The sequence below is a fragment of the Capricornis sumatraensis genome, chromosome 1 (genome assembly GCF_032405125.1).
Source record: "Capricornis sumatraensis isolate serow.1 chromosome 1, serow.2, whole genome shotgun sequence".
NCBI classification, from domain to species: domain Eukaryota; kingdom Metazoa; phylum Chordata; class Mammalia; order Artiodactyla; family Bovidae; genus Capricornis; species Capricornis sumatraensis.
Genome location: NC_091069.1, coordinates 249,921,531 through 249,946,060, shown reverse-complemented (window position 1 = coordinate 249,946,060; position 24,530 = coordinate 249,921,531). Strand labels below are relative to the sequence as shown.

At 48.9% G+C, this 24,530-nt stretch overlaps 1 protein-coding gene across 1 annotated transcript in view; it reads right to left on the bottom strand.

Annotated features, from left to right (window-relative positions):
• The window catches only part of AGPAT3 (1-acylglycerol-3-phosphate O-acyltransferase 3), an 89,333-nt gene that overhangs the window by 48,224 nt on the left and 16,579 nt on the right, over nucleotides 1–24,530 (bottom strand). Inside the window, exon 2 of the mRNA XM_068965049.1 lies at nucleotides 18,802–18,861. The gene's annotated coding sequence lies outside the window, so the exon portion shown is untranslated. The remainder of the gene's footprint in view (nucleotides 1–18,801; nucleotides 18,862–24,530) is intronic.

Genomic DNA, 24,530 nt, shown 5'->3' with positions numbered 1-24,530 from the left:
CCAGAACCAATCTGATGATATCTGCTTTCTCACAATGTCTTTACTGGCTCCTCGTCTGGATGTGTAATAAAGCAAAATCCTCTTCTTTCATTTGGTTTTGTATCCATAGGAAGTTCAATATTTTCAATCTCTCCAAAGGCTCCAAAATTTTCTTTAATTTGTTCCTCCGAAGTATCTGGGCTCAACCCACCCACGAAAACCTTTTTGGGAGGTTCCTTCCCGTTTAAAGCTGTGGCCCTTTTAGGGTCTATCAATTTGCCACCCAGTTTGTGTTCTTTCAGTTCCAAAACCTTATCAACACTAGCAGCGACCTTGAAAAGCACAAATCCAACTTCTTGCGATCTTCCAGTAACAGGATCTGTTTTAACCGTGCAGTCCACAACTTCCCCAAATCGAGACAAATATTCAGTTAGATCTTTCTTGCTTGTATCCCAGCTCAAGCCTCCAATAAACATTTTACCGTCATCCTGCTGGTTCTTGCTCGCGTTGATCCTGGATCCCTCTGCGAATTCCTCTATGTTGCTGCATGTTCATGTCTTCCGCAGCGGCGGAGTGGTCGGCGGAAGGTGCTGCCGCGCAGACTGAGTCGCTGCGGCGGCGGCGGCGGCGGCGGCGGCGGCGGCGGCTTGTATGGAGATGGATTTAAAATGGCGGCGGAAGAGCTGAACTTGCATTTTTTGACCACTGGGAGAACATGCCAGGCCCTCCGGCCGCTCCCATCCCCTTGTCCTCTGAGCACGAGTGGTCTGGTGTCAGCCTCTCCTTCCCGCCCTGACCTGCAGACTGCCCGCCCGAGTGTCCTGGGGTGGCCCTGCCCTACAGTGGGGGGCTGCAGTCGCCCATTGCTGGTGGGCAAGCCTGGGGCTTAGAATCAGGAAGTCCAGCTTTGTAGGACACCTAAGTCACGTTCAACAGATCAGTGACACGGCTGTCACTCTGACCTCCCCTGGTTCCACACCAGGCGGGGAAACGGACTGCCACTCGTAAGCCACTAATGAACACCAGTTCTCGCTTCACAGTGTCTTGTCTCATCGTGATGGGAGCTACAGTCTCATCCTGCCCTGGGCACCCAGACACAGTGCATGTTTTCTAGACTTTGCAAGCTGGCTCACAGAACCAGCTCCATCAGGAGAAAGCTCTGACTCCAAACGCACACTTCACGTGCTCAGTGTTGGATTTCTCAAATGACCCTGACCTTGACGCAGACTCACGCTGTTTGTGCGTCTGGGAGTATTGGCCTCCAGGGGCACCTCCACAGCCCAAGCCTTGGCCCTCCCCACGGCTGGCACCTAGAGAGGCTGGGTACCTGGAAGAGCGCACCACTCCTCAAAACAATCAGATCAGGAAGTCATGGGCGCTGAGGCCAGGGGGAGTTCACAGGGGTGGACAACAAGATGCCCCAGCCAACACTCACCTCTACCTGGTCCATCCCACCAATTTCAGCTCCAGGGAAACTCAGCCACCAGCAAGACCACCCAGAATGCTTGTCTCAACTTTCTCTTCTTTTATAGCACAAAACCCACCACACCTAAGTACTTACTGGTCCAGGTTTATCCTCTCCACACCACAGCCCCTAGGCAGGGACCCACCCTCTGGCATCTGCCTGCTTCACACCTCTGATTCTGCCATGAACACACCCTCACCCTTCAGAACCCTTCCTCCAGCCCTTGCATATTAACCTGACATAATCCCCAAGATATGGCTGTAGAGAAAGCGAAGGCAGAAGCGACAGCCAATCACCGCCCCCCCAACTCCAACCCCGCCCTCCCCTGCAGACTCAGAGTCTGTCCCAGGCAAATCGGGGAGGCGGCACCCCAGCAGGCTGCCACAGGGTGATACCATGAGCCTGGGGGGATCTTAAACTGCATTTAAAAAGGGAAAGGGAAAGTTCACTTTAGTGATGTATTCTATTTAACCCAGGGCAGTCAGAATGTCATCATTTGAACAGGCAATCATATTAAGAAGGCAGCAATGAGACGTCTGTGCCCTCATCCAAGTCTGCAAAGTCTGTGTGCTTTTACCTCTCAGGGATACTTAGTTTTCAAGGTCTGAGGCATCGCACGTTGGACCATCAGCTCTGCTGTTCGGTTACGTGTGTAATGTTCGCGGCAGATGAAAGCTTCTGATCACTCTGACTGGCAGACGCTACAGACCCAGGAACCACTCAGCCGTGACAGCCTGATGGAAGCAGGGTCAAGTGTGGTGCGCTGGAGGCGGGCACAGGATGGGTGAACACAAGACCTCTGGGTCTCTGGTCCTTGCCTGTCTTTTGAAGCTCAGGGTGAGGACAGACAAACCACAGAAAACTTCGGCACGTTAAAGAGGAGCAAGTTCTCAAAAGTGGAGGCCAGCAGAGGCAGGGAAGGGTCCCTGGACAGACCACTGACCCAGCCCCCTCTCCTGCAGCTGGAGCTCAGGGAGAGGCGAGCCCACAGAGGGTGCACACTTGGAGTCCTGAGGAGCATGGCCCTGACCTCCTGTCCCCTCTCCCCAGGAGGTCTTGGGGCCTCTTCCAGAGGGAAGGAGGGAGGCCCTGTGGGGAGCAGCTCCCAGCCACCCTTACCTGGGCTCTGGGCGCCAGCCTGCAGGACAAGTCCCAAAGGCCCTGAAGTCCCACGAGGTGGCTTTTATCCTGCCCTCAGCCCCGCCCCGTTGGCGAGGAAGGAGCTTCTAGGAAGATGGGAAAAAAGATCCTGCCTCCTGCCTGTGGCCAGAGATGGGGGCTTTTCACTCATGACTCAGACTCTGTGCGAGCCAGGAAGGCAGAAGCAGCCAGGAGAGCGGCCTGGGGCGGCTGCCACAGGGCCCAGGGGAGAGTGCGCTGCTGCCCACGGCTGCTGGCCTGGCCCCAAGTGCGGAGAGGAGCCAGAGACTGTGGCTGCCTCCTTCTTTTTCTTATTTTCAGAGACTGGAAGCTGGGACTTGACCAGCCCCCACATTGAAAGGAGAAGTGCAAGTCCACGGTGAAGAGCCACCCACGTGGAGAGCAGTGAGGAGGGAGGACAAAGAGTCCAAATTCAGGCCAAGGGTCAAGGACACACACGGTTCCTGGAAAATGACTACTCTGCCAAGTGGCAGAAGGAGCTGCTTCTGTACCAACTGGACAGACATCCTGTCCACGGGCACAGGCCCAGCCAGGAAGGAGAGGGGACCAGTGGGAACCCCATGTCTGGCCAGGAAGAGGGAGGTGGAGGCCACTGAGGGGAACTTGGGGAGAGCCCTTTAAAAGGAAACGGCCCAGATATGCACTCTTCCTTCCTACCTGGAATGAAGATGAAATGGCAAGGGGGGAGCAGCCTTCTTGAGACCACTGGGAGGACAGAAGCTGTGGACTGAGGAGTCAGAGTCCTGAGTCCCTGTGGCTCCACGGAGCTACCACCCCTGCCGTGGACTGTCTTACTGTTAACAGGAGAAACACTGACCTGTGCTGATTTCTTAGAGCACCTACGCAGAGGCTTAACCTGCTCCCAGCAGATGTGGAAGTCTGGGGCAAAGGTGATTAAAGGGCAGATCTTGAAACTGTTACAAATTAACCTGAGTGGTTTAGGACTCGCCAGTGGTTCATAAATGTGGCTCCGGCTCTGCATTCCCATTGCAATCCTGTCGACACTGGAACAGGGAGCTGTGGAGGCCGTGCCCAGCATGCACCGGGTTCTCAACCCTACCCTTCCGAGCACACACACCCGGGTTCTCTTGGCCTCACTTGTCCTTTCGCAGCATAAATGCCCAATGACAGCCAGTCCTCTTGGGGACAGTTGCATCATGGGTCCTGATGCCCTCACAGTGTAGGGAGGAGAGCACAGGCTTGTGGTTGGAACAGACGAGCTCACCCACCAGGGCCCAGCTAGGTGCACAGCACCCTGGTCCCACTCATGCCAACCAGGCCTGGGATCCATCCACAGCTGGAGGCTGGTCACCCAAGAAACTGCCTCCGCATCCCCTCACTGGAGCCCCAGGGCCACCCTTCACCCTGCAACCCCACTCCCAAGGACAGGAGCCCCCAGCTACAGTCTCTGGGCAACACTTTACAACTTCTACCAGTTGCATAGATTTTTGATTCTAAAAAGTCAAATGCAAGAAAACAATGTCTCAGACACCCTTGAACCCACATTGCCAGGTAGCAGTGTGGGGTCTGAGACAGACCCCAAATCCTAAAGGGCAGCTCCAGGGAGACAAACTGTCAGCCTCGGACAGGCTACCGCATACACAGACACATGTGCACATGCAGACACGCGTGCACATGCAGACACGCACACTCAGCCTCCAGCTCCTCATCTGCAGGAGGATGGCTGGTGCGGCGCCCCCGAGGCCCCGACCCCAGAGCCTGTGACCCCCCTACCAGGGTCACAGATGGTATCTGAAGACAGGGTTGAGAGAAGAGGCTCCTGCCAGGCCAAACCCAATCCTGGTGAAACACAACCGCCCTGGGCCACCATCCAGGCACCGGACATGTTCCCACACATTCCAGCTCGGAGCACAAGGCAGGATCAGCACTGTGCCCTCCCCACATCTCCCACGGCTCGCACCTGGGGATGGGGGCTGGCGCACCGCACACCTGCCTCCCGCCCTCCCTCCTCCCCCCCACATACATGTGCACCACATGCACGCCCACAGATACATCCCACACGTCTGTACCATGTGCATCCCACACCCACACGCACATGTGCACCCCATGCACCCCCCACACATGTGTGTACCACACATGTGCGCATGCACGTGGGTGAACCACACCCACCCACATGTGCACCCCCCACACACGTGTGCCACACGCATGTGCACCACACATGCACTCACCCCCCTGCAAGCCAAGCTGCTCTCTGCCCAGTGCTGCCACCCAGCTCACCCTCTCCCGACCTTCACTCGAGTCCCCCGGCAGCCTGAGTCGGCTGGGGCCTCCCTGTCCGGCAAAGGCCGTGACCATGCTGGGCATCTGCTGTGGGCCCCGCTGAACCAAGAACAAATCCCCCACCCCCTGGCTGCTGGGCCTGCCGTCCACACACCCCCCTGCTCCCCACTGGCTGCACTGCGTCCACCCAGCTGTCCCTCCATCTGTCTGACCCTCCTCCAGCCCACGCCTGCTGCCCCCCTGGGAGGGGCTGTCTGCTCTCCCACATCATCCACCCCACCTGCCACCCTGCCACACCCCCAGTCAGGCTCCTGTCAGCAATTGTCACCTGGCATTTTGGTGTTCATCTGTTTATTACTGTCGCCTCAGCCTCCATCCCACCACTGCCCACCGGAATGCAGCCCGGAAGCCGGGAAGGGCCCCTAGGAACTGGCAAAGGACAGAGGGTCCCAATGTGGGTCTTTAGCACGTTTCATGTTTCTGTGTCACCTCCCCCAGGAGCCTCTGACTGCCCAGGAGCCCCTGAGCCCCCAGGAGCCTCTGCCCTCACCAAACAGAGGTCTGCAGGCACCTCACCCACCCCTGACCCAAGCAGCACATGGGACGTGGCTGGCCCTTCCCTGCAGTTAGTGAGTGTTGAATAAGATCTCAGCTGAACCTGTTTCCAGGCTCAGTGCTTCACTCTCCCCACTGGGCGCCTGACCTCTGGCTGGGACGGCCCGTCCGAGGGGGCCTGGGCAGGTCCACGGTCATGGTGGCCAGGTCCTCTCCAAGCCGACAAACCCCAGTGGACACTGAGGGCCCATAGCCACAGAGCAGCAGACCCTCCCAGCAGCCACGGGAGCCCGGACCAGGGCCTGTTCCGCAACCACTGAGGGGTAGGTTCTTTATGAGCAACCTGACTTCTAAGACAGACAACACGTGTCACTGGTTACAGCATTTTTCCAGTGCGAATGACACAAAGTACCTGCAGCAGAGAGAAAACATGCAAACGGTCCTCCCTGGCCCCCAGCCCGCCGGCCCCAGCCCCCAGTGCTCCCTCCTTCCTCAGGCTTCAGCTCCTCACACCCAGGTCCTGGCGGGAGGATTCTGGTTTCACCCCAAACAAAGAAGCCTACTTTCTCACAATGACCCACCAAGTGTTCGTTAAACCTTCACGAGAGTGGCATCAGCACACAGAGGTATCCTCACACCTGCACCTCCTGCTGACCTCCCAAGATGTCCCCCCCACCCCGCCCCGTGCTCCTGAGACGTTCCCCACCACATCCACCCAGCACTGTGGCTGTGGGACGTGCCCACCTTCCCCGACACCCACTGGCCCATCCTGAGACTCCAGAGGTCGGGAAACGATAGGCAAGACTCACTCAGAGAACCAAGCACCTGGGGCCGATTACTGATAAACAGAAGCACAACCAACCACTGAAAACAAGCTGTCAAGGTGCCAAATAATGGAGCTCCTGCAAGGTCCTTCACTGCCCCGATAAAGCCAAGTTCCTGGTGTCCCCAGCATCCCTGAGCCCCTCCCTCACAGAGGAAGACACACACACATAAGCCAGTGCAGGAGCTGCCCCAGGAAGGGCCCTTTGCTCAGGGGTGTGGGAGGCAGGAGTGTGGTGGCTGTGGTTGGTGACCAGCATGGACTTAAGCACCCGCTGGGCTAAGAACTACTGTGATAAGAACTGTCACCATCTATGGCAGAGAAGGAAGGAGATAAAAAGGCCAGCTGACGGTCCTGGAAGGCCAGAGGCGGGGAGTGAGGAGCAGGTGGGGAGCGCCACAGCTGGGGCCCATGCGCCCTGCTGCCCACTCCAGTGTCACCCTCGGGGCTCCCTGTCCCTCATTTGCAGACGGTGCCCAGAGCCTGTCTGGTCACAGCAGGGACTCTGAGAGAGCACAAGGGCAAACACCTGCACGGTACTGCCCGTGCCCAGAGAGCAGGGCATGAAAACACCGTGTGCCCAAACCCTGGTCCTCAGGTTTTCACATTATTTTAGGCGTGAATACACTCTGCCTCCGTCTGAGGCATCCCAGGGTCAGAAGGGTGGGCACCACAGGGAGGAGTGAGTGAACACGTTCAACACGCTAAGTTCAAGAGCAGGCGGGAAAGCAAAGGAGAAGGATGGTAACGAGATGATTACGAGCAGGAAGTCCAAGCTCGTCAGTGGTCGCGACAAGCATACACGGCAGTCTACAGGTCCAGTCGCATGCTAGACCACAGGAGACAAGCCAAGCTAAGACACAGTACCACAGAAAGACAGAAACTACAGGCAAAGGAAAGACACACAAACACCCACGGGAAGAACGCTGGCCTGAGAGACTAAGATCGAGACACAGACTTGGAGCCGAGAGGTCCTGGAGCCCTGAAGAGGGTTGGCACGTGGGGACAAGTGGCTCTGTGCCCATACCTGTGCCTGTGACAGGACTGCAGGACACGCCTGGGCCACCAGAAGGCCCAGCGAGGAGTTCTGATGTGCTGCAGGGGACAGAGGGGTCCAAGCACAGGAGGCTGACCCGACAAGACACGCTGTGCGCTCAACAAGCTGGCAGGGCGGGGGAGGGTGTGGAAGAGGCGTGGTGGGACCCCATCACTCCACTCCACGAGCAGCAGCAGGTACACCGAGGGGGCCCCGGGTGTGCAGGGCTGTCCGGAGCAGGTGCCCGGGAAGGGAATGGCGCGGGGAGGGAGGCCACAGGGCCTCTTACTGTTGCTCTTAGGAGAAAAACAACAGACATTATCTGAAAGGGGGGGACTCAGGATCTGACGTAAATCTGCTCATACCAGGTAACCACTAAGGCCAAGCACACTTTCCTGACTGTTGGGTCAGCATCACCAAACACAAAACAAGATACCAGAAAGGCCAAGAACAGACACCACAAAGAGAACAGCGGAGTGTGTCTGCGTATGGGTACCATTCTATCCGTACTCACCCCCCAAATACACAGAATACTGACAGCATTAATCCAAAGACACGGATCAGGTCAGTACAAACGGATGAAGAACACGTACACAATGGGAAGCACTTTCATACGGGCTTGTGAGGAGCACTGAATCATACATATTGCCATTTGGAACTTGCTGTATGAAGCAGGGAACCCAAATCTGGTGCTCTGCGACAATTTAGAGGAGTGGGATGGGGAGGGGGGCTCAAGAGGGAGGAGACACACATATACCTATGGCTGACTCATGTTGATGTATGGCAGAAACTAACACAATGTTGAAATTATTCTCCAATTAAAAATAAAATAAAAATTTTCAAACATTCAGCTCTGCTAGGTATAAGAGAATAGCTCAACCAAAACAGTTCAGCAAGACTGAAAACGAACAAATATACACGAGGAATGCTCAAAAAATAGGGTCCATTTTGATATTGGAGAAGAAAATGTCAGGCAAGTGAAGTTAAATGACACAAAGCAGGACTATTTATAATGCTAGAAACTAAAATTCTCAAGGAAGACGTAAGTTTAGAGCTACACACCAAGCAATGCAGCTTCACGTTTCAGGAAGCAGAAATCACGGGGATACCACGGAAACAAATCAAGGCATCTCCTAGTAATAGGAGATGTCAGTACTTTGCTCTGAATCCAGGAAAGAACAGTGGTCCAGAACTAAGAGAGACCTCAGATGATGCCGCCTGTTGAAGTGCAGCTGGAGGACAAGCAGCCAGGCCTGTGCTTGATGAGACAGGACGCACTTTCTCTCAGCTGCTCACAGAAGCGTTCACAAACAGTGTCCATGAATTAAGCAATGAAGAAATTTTCAACAAATCCGAAACAGGAAGTAAGATGCAAACAATATTGCCTAGAAATGAGTAACAAAATCAGGAATCAGAAAAGGCCTGCTTCCTTGCCGCAAAATGTCAGTGGTCTCCCCTGACAAGTTACTCTCCAGGGAAAAAAAAAGTAGAGACCCAAACTGCAAAATTCCTAGAAAACACAATGAAAACGAAACCAGTGCTTACAGGAAAATTTATCACACTAAATACTTTAAATCTTTAGAAATGAGGACAGGAAAATAAGAGAGTTAGGCCTCCAATTCAGAAAGTTGGAAGAAAATTTAAAAGTAACTGAAGGAATCAATAAAAGTAAAAGCAAAAATGAGTTAGGAAGAAAGTATTCTAATTAATGACTAAAGCTTAAAAGCTGGTTTTGGAAAAAAAATCAATAAAACAGGTAAGTTCCCTATAGCAAGAAAAATAAACTAAGGAAAGGCAGAATATGCAAAGAATACACAAAGTATACACAAAGTATGAGAGAATAGCTGTCAAAAGGAAATAAAGTTGTTTTAAAAATCATGGAAATAATTGTACATCTCTATGCAAATAAACTTGAAAACTTGGGTGAAATAGAGAATTTTCTAAGAGAAAAAAATTTTTTTTATAAAAACAGTGACCACAGAAAAGATAGAAAGTCTGAGCAGACCTAATTTTATAGAATTAAAAATTAATGAATGATACCAAACCCAGATGACTCACAAGAGAATTCTATCAACCCTGTAAGATCAGATTGTCTTAACATAATTTAACCTTCTCCAAACATAAGAAAGGAAGGAAATTTCCAAGTGCCTTTTTATGAAGGAAGTGTGACCCTGAATTTACTATGTGAGAATGAACACAGGAAAAAAGGAATTTGTCTAAACCAACGGTTCTCAGGAGTGATCTGGGAAGCCCAGGGGACCCTAAGACCCTGTCGTGGGATCAGACCCATCTGTTTTCCAAGCACATTCTTGGTAAAGTGGAGTTTTCATCACTAGCTCCACCACACTGCGCAGTAAAGCCAACTGAATGCAGAGGCAGATAGTTCGGTCCAGTTGCTCAGTCCTGTCTGGCTCGTTGTGACTCCATGGAGAGCAGCACACCAGGCCTCCCTGTCCTTCACCATCTGCAGATACTTCAGGGGTCTCCTATTGCATCATATGCTTGAGAGATTTACTACATTGTAGTAATATAAATTTACAAATAGCTGAGGAGAGAAGAGAAGCAAAAGGCAAAGGAGAAAGAAAAAGGTATACCCAACTGAACGCAGAGTTCCAGAGAATAGCAAGGAGAGATAAAAAGGCCTTCTTCAATGAACAATGCCTAAAAGAAGAAAACAATAGAATGGGAAAGACTAGAGATCTCTTCAAGAAAACTGGAGGCAACAAGGGAACATTTCATGCAAGGATGGGCCTGATAAAGGACGGGAACAGTAAGGACCTAATAGGAGCAGAAGCGGTTAAGAGAGGTGGCAAAAAATACACAGAGGAACTATACAAAAAAGGTCTTAATGACTCAAATAACCACGATGGTGTGATCATTCACCTAGAGCCAGACATCCTGAAGTGCGAAGTCAAGTGGGCCTTAGGGAGCAACACTACGAACAAAGCTAGTGGAGGTGATGGAATTCCGGCTGAGCTATTTCAAATCCTAAAAGATGATGCTGTGAAAGTGTTGCACTCAATATGCCAGCAAATTTGGAAAACTCAGCAGTGGCTACAGGACTGGAAAAGGTCAGTTTTCATTCCAATCTTGAAGAAGGGCAATGCCAAAGAATGTTCAAATTACCATACAATTGTGCTCATTTCACATGCTAGCAAACTAATACTCAAAATTCTCCATGCCAGGCTTCAACAGTATGAGAAACAAGAACTTCCAGATGTTCAAGCTGGATTTAGAAAAGGCAGAGAAACGAGAGATCAAATTGCCAACATCTGCTGGTTCATCGAAAAAGCAAGAGAATTCCAGAAAAACATCTACTTCTGCTTCACTGATTGTGCTAAAGCCTCTGGCTGTGTGGATCATAACAAACAGTAGAAAAATTTTAAAGGAAAGGGGCTTCCCTGGTGGCTCAGACTGTAAAGAGTCTGCCTGCAATGCGGGCGACTTGGGTTCGATCCCTGGGTCTGGAAGAGCCCCTGGAGAAGGAAATGGCAACCTGCTCCAGTACTTTTGCCTGGAAATTTTCACAGGAGAAGACTGGCAGGCTACAGTCCATGGGGTCACGAAGAGTCATACGCAACTGAGCGACTTCCTTTTGCCTGCCTCCTGAGAAACCTGTATGCAGGCCAAGAAGCAACACTGAGAACCAGACATGTTACAACGGACTGATTCAAAATTGGGAAAGGAGTACATCAAGGCGGTATGTTGTCACCCTGTTTATCTAACTTCTATGCAGAGTACATCATGAAAAATTGGGAAAGGAGTATGTCAAGGCTGTATGTTGTCACCCTGCTTATCTAACTTCTATGCAGAGTACATCATGTGAAATGCCACGCTGGATGAATCCCAAGCTGGAATCAAGATTGCTGGGGGAAATATCAGTAACTTTAGATGTGTAGAAAGTGAAAAGGAACTAAAGAGCCTTTTAATGAAAGTGAAAGAGGAGAGTGAAAAAAAAACTGGCTTAAAATCTAACATTCAAAAAACAGAGATCATGGCATCCAGTCCCATCACTTCATGGCAAAGAGAAGGGGAAAAAGTGGAAGCAGTGACAAGATTTTATTTTCTTGGGCTCCAAAATCTCTGTGAACAGTCACTGCAGCCATGAAATTAGAAGACCCTTGCTCCTTGGAAGGAAAGCTATGACAAACCTAGACAGCATATTAGAAAGCAGAGACATTGCTTTGCCAACAAAAGTCCATATAGTCAAAGTTATGGTTTTCCAGTAGTCATGTATGGATGTGAGAGTTGGATCATAAGGAAGGCTGAGTACTAAAGAATTGATACATTCAAATTGTGGTGCTGGAGAAAACTCTTGACAGTTCCCTGTACTGCAAGGAAATCAAACCAGTCAATCCTAAAGGAAATCAACCCTGAATATTCAGTAGAAGGATTGATGTGGAAGCTCCAATACTTTGGCCACCTGATGCAGAGTTGACTCACTGGAAAAGACCCTGATGCTGGGAAAGATTGAGGGCAGGAGGAGAAAAGGCCAACAGAAGATGAAATGGCTGGATTGCATCACTGACTCGATGGACATGGGTTTGAGCAAACTCCAGGAGATAGTAGAGGACACAGGAGGCTGGGGTGCTGCAGTCCACGGGGTCACAAAGAGTCAGACACAACTTAGTGACTGAACAACACCAACAACAAGGAATATATAAAATGATCTCTCTCTCCTCATTATATTTCTTTTCAGCTTTGGAAAATGTTGTTGTTGTTTTTCAGTGCCCAGCTCTTTGCGACCCCATAGACTGTGGCATACCAGGTTTCTTTGTCCTTCACTATCTCCTGGGTGTGGGAAGTCAAGAAACACCTGGAGTAACAGGCAAATTTGGCCTTGGAATGCGGAATGAAGCAGGGCAAAGACTAATAGAGTTTTGCCAAGAAAATGCAGTGGTCATAGCAAACACCCTCTTCCAACAACACAAAAGACTCTACACATGGACATCACCAGATGATCAACACTGAAATCAGATTGATTATATTCTTTGCAGCCAAAGATGGAGAAGCTCTATACAGTCAACAAAAACAAGACCAGGAGCTGACTGTGGCTTAGATCATGAACTCCTTATTACCAAATTCAGACTCAAATTAAAGAAAGTAGGGAAAACCACTACACCATTCAGGTATGATCTAAATCAAATCCTTTATGATTATATAGTGGAAGTAAGAAATAGATTTAAGGGCCTAGATCTGATAGATAGAGTGCCTGATGAACTATGGAATGAAGTTCATGACATTGTATAGGAGACAGGGATCAAGACCATCCCCATGGAAAAGAAATGCAAAAAAGCAAAATGGCTGTCTGGGGAGGCCTTACAAATAGCTGTGAAAAGAAGAGAGGTGAAAAGCAAAGCAGAAAAGGAAAGATATAAACATCTGAATGCAGAGTTCCAAAGAATAGCAAGAAGAGATAAGAAAGCCTTCCTCAGCGATCAATGTAAAGAAATAGAGAAAAACAACAGAATGGGAAAGACTAGAGATCTCTTCAAGAATATGAGAGGTACCAAGGGAACATTTCATGCAAAGATGGGCTCGATAAAGGACAGAAATGGTATGGACCTAACAGAAGCAGAAGATATTAAGAAGAGGTGGCAAGAATACACAGAAGAACTGTACAAAAAAGATCTTCACGACCCAGATAATCACGATGGTGTGATTACTCATCTAGAGCCAGACATCCTGGAATGTGAAGTCAAGTGGGCCTTAGAAAGAATCACTACAAACAAAGCTAGTGGAGGTGATGGAATTCCTATTGAGCTATTTAAAATCCTGGAAGATGATGCTGTGAAAGTGCTGCACTCAATATGCCAGCAAGTTTGGAAAACTCAGCAGTGGCCACAGGACTGGAAAAGTGAAGTTTTCATTCCAATCCCAAAGAAAGGCAATGCAAAGAATGCTCAAACTACTGCACAATTGCACTCATCTCACATGCTAGTAAAGTAATGCTCAAAAGTTTCCAAGCCAGGCTTCAGCAATACGTGAACCGTGAACTTCCTGATGTTCAAGCTGGTTTTAGAAAAGACAGAGGAACCAGAGATCAAATTGCCAACATCCGCTAGATCATCAAAAAAGCAAGAGAGTTCCAGAAAAACATCTATTTCTGCTTTATTGACTATGCCAAAGCCTTTGATTGTGTGAATCACAATAAACTGTGGAAAATTCCTCAAGAGATGGGAATACCAGACCACCTGACCTGCTTCTTGAGAAATCTGTATGCAGGTCAGGAAGCAACAGTTAGAACTAGACATGGAACAACAGACTGGTTTCAAATAGGAAAAGGAGTATGTCAAGGCTGTATATTGTCACCCTGCTTATTTAACTTATATGAAGAGTACATCATGAGAAATGTTGGACTGGAAGAAGCACAAGCTGGAATCAAGATTGCCAGGAGAAATATCAATAACCTCAGATATGCAGATGACACCACCCTTATGGCAGAAAGTGAAGAGGAACTAAAACGCCTCTTGGTGAAAGTGAAAGTGGAAAGTGAAAAAATCAGCTTAAAGCTCAACATTCAGAAAGCGAAGATCATGGCATCTGGACCCATCACTTCCTGGGAAATAGATGGGGAAACAGTGGAAACAGTGTCAGACTTTATTTTGGGGGGCTCCAAAATCACTGGAGATGGTGATTGCAGCCATGAAATTAAAAGACACTTACCCCTTGGAAGAAAAGTTATGAGCAACCTAGACAGCATATTCAAAAGCAGAGACATTACACTGCCAACAAAGGTCTGTCTAGTCAAGGCCATGGTTTTTCCAGTGCTCATGTATGGATGTGAGAGTTGGACTGTGAAGAAAGCTGAGCGCTGAAGGATTGATGCTTTTGAACTGTGGTGTTGGAGGAGACTCCTGAGAGTCCCTTGGACTGCAAGGAGATCCAACCAGTCCATTCTAAAGGAGATCAACCCTGGGATTTCTTTGGAAGGAATGATGCAAAAGCTGAAACTCCAGTACTTTGGCCACCTCATGCGAAGAGTTGACTCATTGGAAAAGACTCTGATGCTGGGAGGGATTGGGGGCAGGAGGAGAAGGGGACGACAGAGGATGAGATGGCTGGATGGCATCATGGACTCGATAGATGTGAGTCTGAGTGAACTCCGGGAGTTGGTGATGGACAGGGAGGCCTGGCGTGCTACAATTCATGGGGTCGCAAAGAGTCGGACACGACTGAGCAACTAAACTGAACTGATCTCCTGGAGTTTGCTCAAATATAGTTTTTTACTAAAAAATATTCTTTATGTTAACACGCAATGGGTTTATTGCTGCTCTTTTGAGTGAATCATTAAATAAAATTTTTTAATGTTCTGTGTTACTGTGGCACTGCTGACATTTGGGACCTCTGTCGTAGGGCTGCTGTGGGGCTGTTCTGTGCATCACAGGACATCTGTCTTCTACCCACTAGACACCCGTAGAAACATCCCACACACCAGCTGTGTCAACCAAAAACCTCTCCTCACATCACCAAACGTACCCCTGTGTAGAAGAAGGATCACCCTCAGCTGAGAACAATGGAAGTCATACCTCACAAAAGCAAAAGCTTTATACAGTCCCCAATGATTTTTTAAGAGTGTAAAGAGACCAAAACTTTGAGAACCATTGCTCTTTACTTATGAAAATAAATACAAAACTTCCTTTAAAAATTAGCAAACAGAATCCAACAGCACATTAAAAAGACAATACGGCAGGACCAAGTGGGGTCTCCTCCATGAATGCAAGGATGGTGTGATGGTTTGCTGTTGTTATTCTGCTGCTAAGTTGTGTCCGATTCTTTGCAACCCCATGGACTGTAGGCTACCAGGCTCCTCTGTCCGTGACCCGTTACTTAAAAGGTCAATCAGATGTGTGAACACAGACATATGCAATACGTATATCTTAGCAAACTGATTTCATCACATAGTTAACGAAAACAAAACATCATGACCAAGTTTGGTTTATGGCAGGACACAGGAACGATCTACCACAGAAACTCAATTGATCTAATAATTGTCAATAGAGACTAAAAAAGAAAAAATATGATTATGTCATGAGATTCAGGAAAAGCAGCTGATGACAAGTGCCATCCATGACTGTTCAGGGACGTCCACCCTTGAGACCCCTAATCCTCAGAGAGCTCACTGCAGCCTCTGTGATGAGACAAGGAAATAACTAACAGAAATCAGGGTGAAAAAGAAGGAAACCAGCTTTCCTTCTTTTTAGACAATCAGAACCCGTAGGTGAAATGATTGTCTATAAAATCCAAGAAGCTCTTAAGGCAAGTTATCGGTGATAGCAAGGGATAGGTGGGCAGCTGGGCAGGGCCTCCGTTCCTCGGGTCCCCTCACAAGCCAGTGGTTCCCTTGAGAGAAGCTCACTTTGCTGGGGGACCAGGAGGACAGCAAAGCGGCGCTGAAGCTGAGAAGGGGCCACACGTGGACGATGGGACGGGCACTCACAGGGCGGCCTCTTTCTAGCACCCACCCGCCTCAGCCCTGGGGTCCCTGTGCTTCCACGGACATGCTTCTGAATGTAAATTAACACACAAGCCAGCAGGAGGCCACTTCAGGCAGGCCGGAACCGAGCGTGGGAAGGCGGCTCCAGACCGGATGCCCATCCCTGGGGCAGCCAGACCCCTTGGAGCAGAGTGAGCCGTGTGGGTGCTCAGGCTCTGCAAGGGCTCCAGAGGACTCTCTAGCCTCAGCTCTGTTCACCAGGAGACAAGGGGCCGTCAGGCAGATGGTGTGTCGGGGACACGGGGCCTCGTGGTGGAGCAGAGTCAGACCAAGGCCCCCGCCTGCTTGTGCTTCTGGCGTGCTTGCTCTTTACGTGCTTGAGGGACATGGCTCTGTTACTGGACTGATGACCAGCTGAACGTAACCACGTGTGCACATACCCTTACATGGGTCCCAACGAGAGGAACACAGTGTGGAATGTTCCAGAAAACAGACGCTCCTGGGTGGCAAGGGAATCCGGCCCAGGCCACTGTTCTTGTAGAGCCTAACCCACCCTACCCCACCCCCAACCTACAAACAGCACCAGCCAGGGGCTCTACACGGGCAGGGGGCAAAGTCTACCTTCCAGCAGGGGGGGACCTGGGGCCGGGCAGGGCCGCTCACACTGCCTCAGTGTCCGAGAGGGTGAGCCTTGCTCTCTGCCAATTGTCCCCACTGCGCTCACCCAACCCCCTCCACACAGCCCCTGAACAGGAGGATGAGCGTGCCAGTTACACTTTCTGAGAAGACACACATATCTCAAGTCATGAAAGCACACTCTGGGTCTAGGAAACTGAAAACCAGAACCAGGTATTGTGCTCTGGAATTATCAGCCAGACTTCTTACAAAGTTTGTGTGTACGTGTGTGCATGTGTGTACGTGTTTGTTTGTATACGTATGTCCAATCATGCTCTTTAGAACATACATAAAAGAGGAAGCTACGTCTTTTTAAACAAGGTAGGTTTGTGTATGTTAAAAGACCCCAAACAGGTTAAAATCAAGTCCTACAGACAGACGTCATGACACATAAACATTTTCAGAAACTGCATAAATGTTCTCATGTGTATGTTGACAAGTTCTGGAAGGATAAACCACAAACCATTTACAGAGGCAGTTCCCTCCAGAAAAAAAAAAAGGTGGGATTTGGGATGGAGGAAAGAATGAAATTTTGATGACTTATTAGGTTTGGTTTTGTGTTTAATTTTTACAAGCATACATCACTTCTTTAATTAAAATGTAAATATTAACAAAAAGTTACCTGCTGGCTTATAGAGCTCCAATCTTCTGTCTTTGCAACCATTACAAGGCCTAATCAATTAGGCTGAACCCGTATAAGATAGTGTTTAAGCGAAAAAGCTTGCCCTGCAGGACACCAGCTTCCTCCAAACACAACTTGGCTGGTCAAAGTCTGAGCCCTTTGTGAGTCCCCTCGTGTCTCATTTAGAACAAAGAGGACCTGTCCCCAAACATGGCCGAGTGGGGGGGCCTCCCACCTTATCTGCCCTCGCAGCCTCTCCTTCTGCACCCCCAACCCCCCACCCCCACCTCGGACTGAGCTCTGAGATCCACGTGGGCCACGGGGGCAGGCAGGGAACAGCACTGTTTCAGCATCAGTACCTAAGAAAGACTACGGAAAACCTTCTAATCACCTTAAAACTTGTAAGAAAAGCTAATGGAAAACTCGTGTGAGCTCAAATTGCAGTAAGCTATGTAGGAGAGATGTTTAGTTTGTTTTACCATTCATCAGTGGCGGGGGGTGGGGGGCTGGTGGTGCAGAGCCAGTGACCATCATTGTGCCTGGGGCCGTGTGGCAGGTGGGGTGCTTCTCATGAGCACTCAGGCCCCAGGGCCCGAGAATCCACGCAGCCAAGGTCTGAGCGTGTTCCCAGCTTCCCGCAGAGCTGGGGCAGGACGCCATGACCAGCACCAGAGTCCACCAGGGCTTGGGAGCCGGAGCGGCAGGGACAGGACCACATACCCCTGCCCTCAGGACAAAGGGAGCATCGTGAGCCTGTGTCCTCCTCAGAAAAACACAGGTAGGACTCACTGTTCACAGATGGGAAGAGAATTGAATGATGAGGGGTTTTATCAGTGCTCAGCTAGGAGCCGACTTGCAGAAAATCAGAGGTAAGCGTGCCTGATGAGCCCCCTGCTGCCACCCTTGTCCACCAGCCTCATCTCCACTCATCACACCAGCACACCGTGGTCTGTAACTTCCATTTCTCTGATGACTATGTCACACATCTTTTCAGATGTTTATTGTTATTAGACACTTGGGTATCTTTTGAGAGGTACCAGTTCAAGTCATAAGCAAACGATTTGCTTTAACTTTCAGTACTGATGACTACTAGCTTATTGTGGTGGTGGTAGGGTGGGGGCAGGTTGCTCTATCTTTCCTGTCTCTAAAAACTGTTCAGTTGTATACAGGTAACTGAACGCCGTTTCTTCTCGTAAACGTTGAGTTAATCTTGTTGGGTGCTTGGTCATCAGTCTGATCTGGGGATTGTCCAGTAGCTGAAGAGCCTCTGACTCGCTGCTCTCTTTCCGCTCCTGTTCTCAGCCCCCAAGGGCTACAGAACTTGAGGCCCCGTACCCTGAAAGAGGGAGACCAAACTGACTTCCACCTCTGACCTCCCCAGTTCTGTGCTTCCGGGAAAGGCCTGGCTGATGACCAGTGCCATTGGCCACTCTCCTCCAGAAACAAAGCAGTGCTGATAACACACAGCTGCCGTGCACAGAGCAATGTGCTTCGCTGATCAGAAGGCTCTTGGTGCCCCCCAGAGCCCTGCTGGACTCCTTTAGGAAAATCAACCAGCAATGCGTTAAGGCCCAACTGTGCCCACTCCATCCGTCCCTTCAGTGTCACTGAGGCTGGGCCAGCGAGCCTGGCTCTCCAAGCGAGGAACTTCCGTGTCTCCCAACGGAGCCAGGTTCAGAGGACTGGGGTGGGACCCTGTCTGGCTGGGACTGCTCCAGGTGACAGTAATAAACACACGCACACACACAACCGCACATGCGCACGCACACGCGGCTAAAGCATCAGGCACCTCCCTCTCTGGACTCACCGAGGCCCAGGGTCAGCAGGGAGCAGGAGAATCGTCCTTGGAGGTTTCTAACTTCAAGGCCTGAAAGTGAAAGACACAACACAGTGTAGTTAGGCAGGACTAGAAAAATACCAGCAAACGAACTACATGCTGTTACCCTGAAATCAAAAGAGTCTGCACATCAGGGAGGCGGACGGTTATGAGTGAACCTGATTTCCTGATGAACTGAACAGTCCGCTAGCTGAGGCAAACACCAAGGACACAGCCTCGCGGGGCCTTTCCGAGAGCTGCTACTGTCCTCCGCCTTCTAAGGAGGCCTGACAGATGGCCCATAAATGAACATACCCAGAGAGAGGCAGAGGGCACACCCCAGGAAGGGCTGCAAAGCAATTTCAACCTCTGTGGGGGGCTGGCAGGAGCAGCTGAAGGTGGGCTGCCTCCTGCCTCGGAAGAGGAGCAGAACAGCCTTCAGGTCTCTGGCCTCTGGGTGACGAGGCTCCAGCTCCCAGGACAATGACCGTGCTGACCTCAGCAGCTCTCACCTTCCTCCAGACCCACTAACCCTGCAGACAGGCTCGTCTCCAGGTCAGCCCAGCCCTCCTCCACTACAGCTTAGCTTGTGATCAGAAGCCAAAACCAGGCCTACTGGCTAAGTTTAGTCCTTGTTTTTGTGTGTTTGTTTTAAACCTCAGGTACGAGTCACCATTTAAATCATTGTGCTGTGTCCAGCTCGGTGGCCTTAAGAGCATTCACACCGCTGAGCTGTTGTCAGCACCATCCAATCACAGACCTTGTCCATCTTCCCACGCTGACCCTCGGCCCCATCACTCACTCACTCCCCTCCCCCTCCCCAGCCTCTGGCCCCGCCATCCTGCCTTCTGTCCCTGGGACTTGACTCCTCCAGGGGTCTCACATAAGTGGGTCACTCCAGCGTTTGTCCTTTTGTGTCTGACTCACGTCATGGAGCAGCCTGTCCTCAAGGTTCATTCATGCCATAGCATGTGTCAGAATTTTGTTTTATGCTGAGTTGCTTCAGTCATTTGTCCGACTCTTTGGCAGCCCCAAGGACAGTAGCCCGCCAGGCTCCTCTGTCCATCGGATTCTCCAGGCAAGAATACTGCAGTGGCATAGTTTTCTTCTGCTTGGGATTTGTGGATCTCCTTGAAAATCAGTTTTCATCAAATTTGCAAAATTTTAGCCATTTTTTTTCAAATATTTTCCATCACACATCCTTTTCAATTTCCTATTTATTATCCCTCTTCATGGTTACACTGATGATGTTGTTTTTTTTTTCCTGCCTCTTTCCTGTGTTTCATTTTTAGAAAGTTTCTGGTGCTATATCTTCAATAATACTGATCTCGTGTCTGCAGCGTCTGACCCACTATGAACCCATCCAGTGCAGGGCTTTCCTCTCTAGAAGACTTGGGTCTTTTTTTTACACCATTCATTTTCTCCTCACCTTGTGCATAGCTTCTCTGTGTCACTGAACACATGGGCCATATTTATAACAGACATTTTTAACATCCTTCTATCCTGATTCTATCATCTGGATAGCGTGGATCCACCTGGATCTGTTTCTAATTGATTTTTCTCAACTTCTGGGTTACATTTTCCCACCTGTTTGCGCGACAAATAATTTCTGCCTGGTTCCTGGACACTGTGAACGTGGCGTGTTGGGGGGTGAGTTTGTTGTCATCCCTCAAATATTGTCAGGCCTCATTAGTGGATGTTATTAACTTACTCAAGAGTTGTTCAACTCTCTCCAGGCTTCCTTCAAGCTTTGTGTCTATGGGTCTTGAGCAGGCTCACGTCTGGGGAGGAGACTACCGCCTTTGAGGACCCTCCTCAATGCCCTCTGAACTGTGAGGTCTTTTCACCTGGCTGCTGAGTATGCAACTTCACTCACAGCCCATGTGAACTGAGGAAATAATGATACCCACGCTCTTCCAGGTCCCCTGACCTTGGGGGCATCCCCCACACCTGCGATGGTCAACAGCGTCTCAGCGCGGGGCGGGGGTTCTGTGCTCAGCGCCCTAGAGCTCCTGATTCATGCACTCCTAGCCTCTCCAGCATTTCCCTCACAGATTCCAGCCTCCCTGGAGCCCTGGTCGCCGGGCTACACCTCCACCACCCTCCCTGTGCTCAGCTGGCAGGTGCAGGGGATGAGCTGAAGGGGGCACCCCTCCTGTGGGGTCACTGTCCAGCGCTCCTGCCGTGCGGTGTTTAACGTTGCAACCTCATATGCTTCTGTTTGGTTTTTCCTGCTGTTCAACGCGGGATGTGAGATCTGGTCCGGGTCACCCCGTCACGGCTAGAAGTGGATGTTGGGATCCCGCGTTTGCATTCCATTTCTCACTCATCTAAGTGGGCACCACTGCACTTAGCTGAGAGGCGCTGACCATATACGAGGCAGAGGCTGCGGCTGTACAGAATGGTGACGCTCATGACATCTGGAGAGATGACGGGTGATTCTCCTGCATGCAGGCAGATGGAGGGGTGGTCCAGGTGGGCGACAGCACAGGCAGGAGGGTGCGGTCAGAGCCGGCGGCAGGTGGCAGGACCTCCCCACTCACTGTCCCTGCTCGAGAGTATCACGGGCACTCAGGTACTGGCCGTACAGCCTCGCCAGAGCTCTTTCTACCTTCTAGTACAAGCCCCTAGGCAAATGAGTTATTCGCATATTTTCTCTCATCCTGTGGGTTGTCTTTTCACTTTCTTGATGGCATCCTTTGAAGCACAAAGACTTTTAATTTTGATGTTAAAAGCCAGAGAAAAAATCAGATTACCTGCAAAGAAGGGATGGCCTGACAATGGTCTGTTAGCAAACAAAGGATGTCAGAGGCCAGCACACAATGTCGCACTGAAAGGACCCAACAGCCAACCTGGATTCTACAACACGCAAGCCCATCTCCAGAGCAGCAAGGAAACCCAAACAAAAGTGGGGAAAGCTTGCCACCTCAGAACCTGATGAAAGGAATTTCTGATGCAGGTACACTTGAACAGGAAGAAGTGAGCTCAGATGGAATGCCAGAGATGCAAAAAGAATAAAGAGCAAAGAAAGAGGCAGGTACGCCTGCAAATCTAAACGAGACTAATGCTGAGGATAAAGCAGCAAAGGCTAGTGGGTTAAAAAAGTTGAATATACAAGAACACTTGGAAGGGGTAGTGGGGTGATCTCCGGTCCTTGGGTTCCCCCAAGAGTAAAGTGCAAGTTGGTTTTGGACATTTGATAAATAAGAATGTTGTAATTTCTGGAAAAGCATCAAAGGTGCAGAAAAAGTCTATAACTTCCTAGTGGTAGAGGTAAAAAAAAAAAAAAAAAAAAAAACTAAGAACGGATCAATAACCAACTCAAAAAAGAAAGGAGAAGGAAAGAAAAAAACATAGCACAGATAAAACAGTAAAATATAAGATGGTAGATTTAAACTCAAATCTATCTGAAATTACATTTACAATGGCTCTAAAATTCTTAATTGTCAGAATTTTTAAAAAAGAATATCAAACTTCAATTTAAAATACCATGTTAAAAAAAAACCACTTTAATTATATTGAGTTGGCCAGAAAGTTCGTTTGGGTTTTTCCGTAAGATGTTACAGAAAAACCCAAATGAACTTTCTGGCTGACCCAACATGTATATGTTTACAAGGTACATCTAAGACTTAAAAATAAAAAAGAGTTAAAAATAAAAGAACAGAAGGAGTACACAAGGCAAATACTACCCAGAGGCTCAGCTATATGAATCTCAGACAAAGCCAGCTTACAGGCAAGACACACTAGTGGAGACAGACGATTACTTCATACGACAGACATGTCATGCATGAAGAAGATACCACAATTTTAAACTGTGTCACTAATAACACAGCCCCAAACATATAAAACAAAAACTGATAGAATGCAAGAATTAGTAGGCAAATCCACAATGATAACTGGAGATTCTAACAGACCCGCTCTCTGTATTTGATAAAATAGATAAAATAAATGACTGAAGATACAAGAGTTGGCAAACATTTTTCTGGAAAGGGCCAAAGAGAAAATATTTTAGATTTTTCAGAGCAAATGAATAGAGACCACGGCAATACATAAACCAAGGACGTGGATGTGATCCCATAAGATTTATCTCTAGGGACTGCCCTGTAAGTCCAGTAGTTCAGACTCTGTGCTTCCACTGCAGAGGCCACAGGTTTGATTCCTGGTAATTAGGGAACCATGATCCCACATGCCATGTAGCATGACCAAAAAATAAAAGTTAAAATAACAAAAAAAAAAGAATTTATTTCTAGAAATAGGTGGCAAGCCAGATTAAGCCTATGGGCTCTATCTTTGCCAAGACCTAATATAGGAGGTTTAAACAACACGATTAATGAACCTACCAAAACTAATCTCACCAATCACAGAATACAGTCTTTTCAAAGATGCACAGAGCATTTATAAAGTGTGACTATAATGCTAGCCATTAAACAGGTCTCAACAAATTTCACAAGACAGGCATCAATCAGAGTATATTCTTTGACCAAAATTTACTGATGCAAAAGAAAAAGGTAACAAAAAAGACACTGGGAAAAATTCTCATACACTTAGACGGTCCATCAGCAGAACGGATGCTGAAGATGTGGTATTGACACACGATGGGATCTCAGCCACAAAAAGGAACAGGACTGTACAACCTGCAGAGACGTGGATGGACCTAGAGGTGGTCAGAGTGAAGGGAGTCAGAAAGAGAAAAACACTATCGTATCGCTTCTGGAATTTAGAAAAAAAGATACTGATGAACTTTTTTGCAAAGCAGAAATAGAGATGCAGATGCAGAGAATGGTCGCAGATGGATGTACGGATACCAAGGAAGGAAAGAGGGCGTGGGGTGAATTGGGAGACTGGGATTGATGCGATACACTATTGATATTATGTATAAAACAGAGAACTAATGAGAACCTCCTGTGAAGCACTGGGAACTCTACTCCGTGCTCTGTGGCGACCTAAATGGGAAGCAAACCGCAAAAAGAGGGGATATATGTATATGTATAACTGGTTCACTCTGCTGTCCAGCAGAAACTAATACAACACTGTAGAGCAACTGTACTCCAACAAAAATTAATTTTAAAAAAGTAATTAACAATTTAAAAATCAATTAAGATACTATACTAGAAAAATCTGTTGAATGAAATAGTAGCAAAAACATGTCATTTCGCAACTTTAGGCTGCAGCTAAAAGTTCTTAAAGGGATCAAAGGTTATACTTTAGGGGAGACATTTTCAGAAGGCTGAAAACAAATGACATAAAACATGTTAGAAAAACAAAGTAGATTAAGAGGAAGGAAGGAAATAACCTAGAAAGCAGAAATTAATGAAACGAAAAACATGCAGAAACCCACAAAAGTGAGTCTTTGAAAGGATGAGTAAACTTGGCTGTGTTTTGGCAAGAGAATCAGGACACAATGAGAGACTGCGTAGACAGCGTCAGGAGGTCGGGGAGGCACAAGCAGATGCTGAGGGATTTTCCCAGAGGGAATCAGGAGCCGCTTCTGAGCAGCTCCTGATGTGCAAACACAGCTAATGGGACAGATTCCAAGGAACAACAACTGACCACCACGTGCTGAAGGAGGTACAGAAAACCAAAAGTGCGCCATGATCTTTAAAGCCCTGAAGCGTCAGCCACAAGCCACCCCGGAACCCTGGACACCAGGACCCCTGCCTGTGCCCTCACCTGGAGGCACTGCCGCCCTCGCAGATGCCCGGCACCCCCGGGCTGGTCTG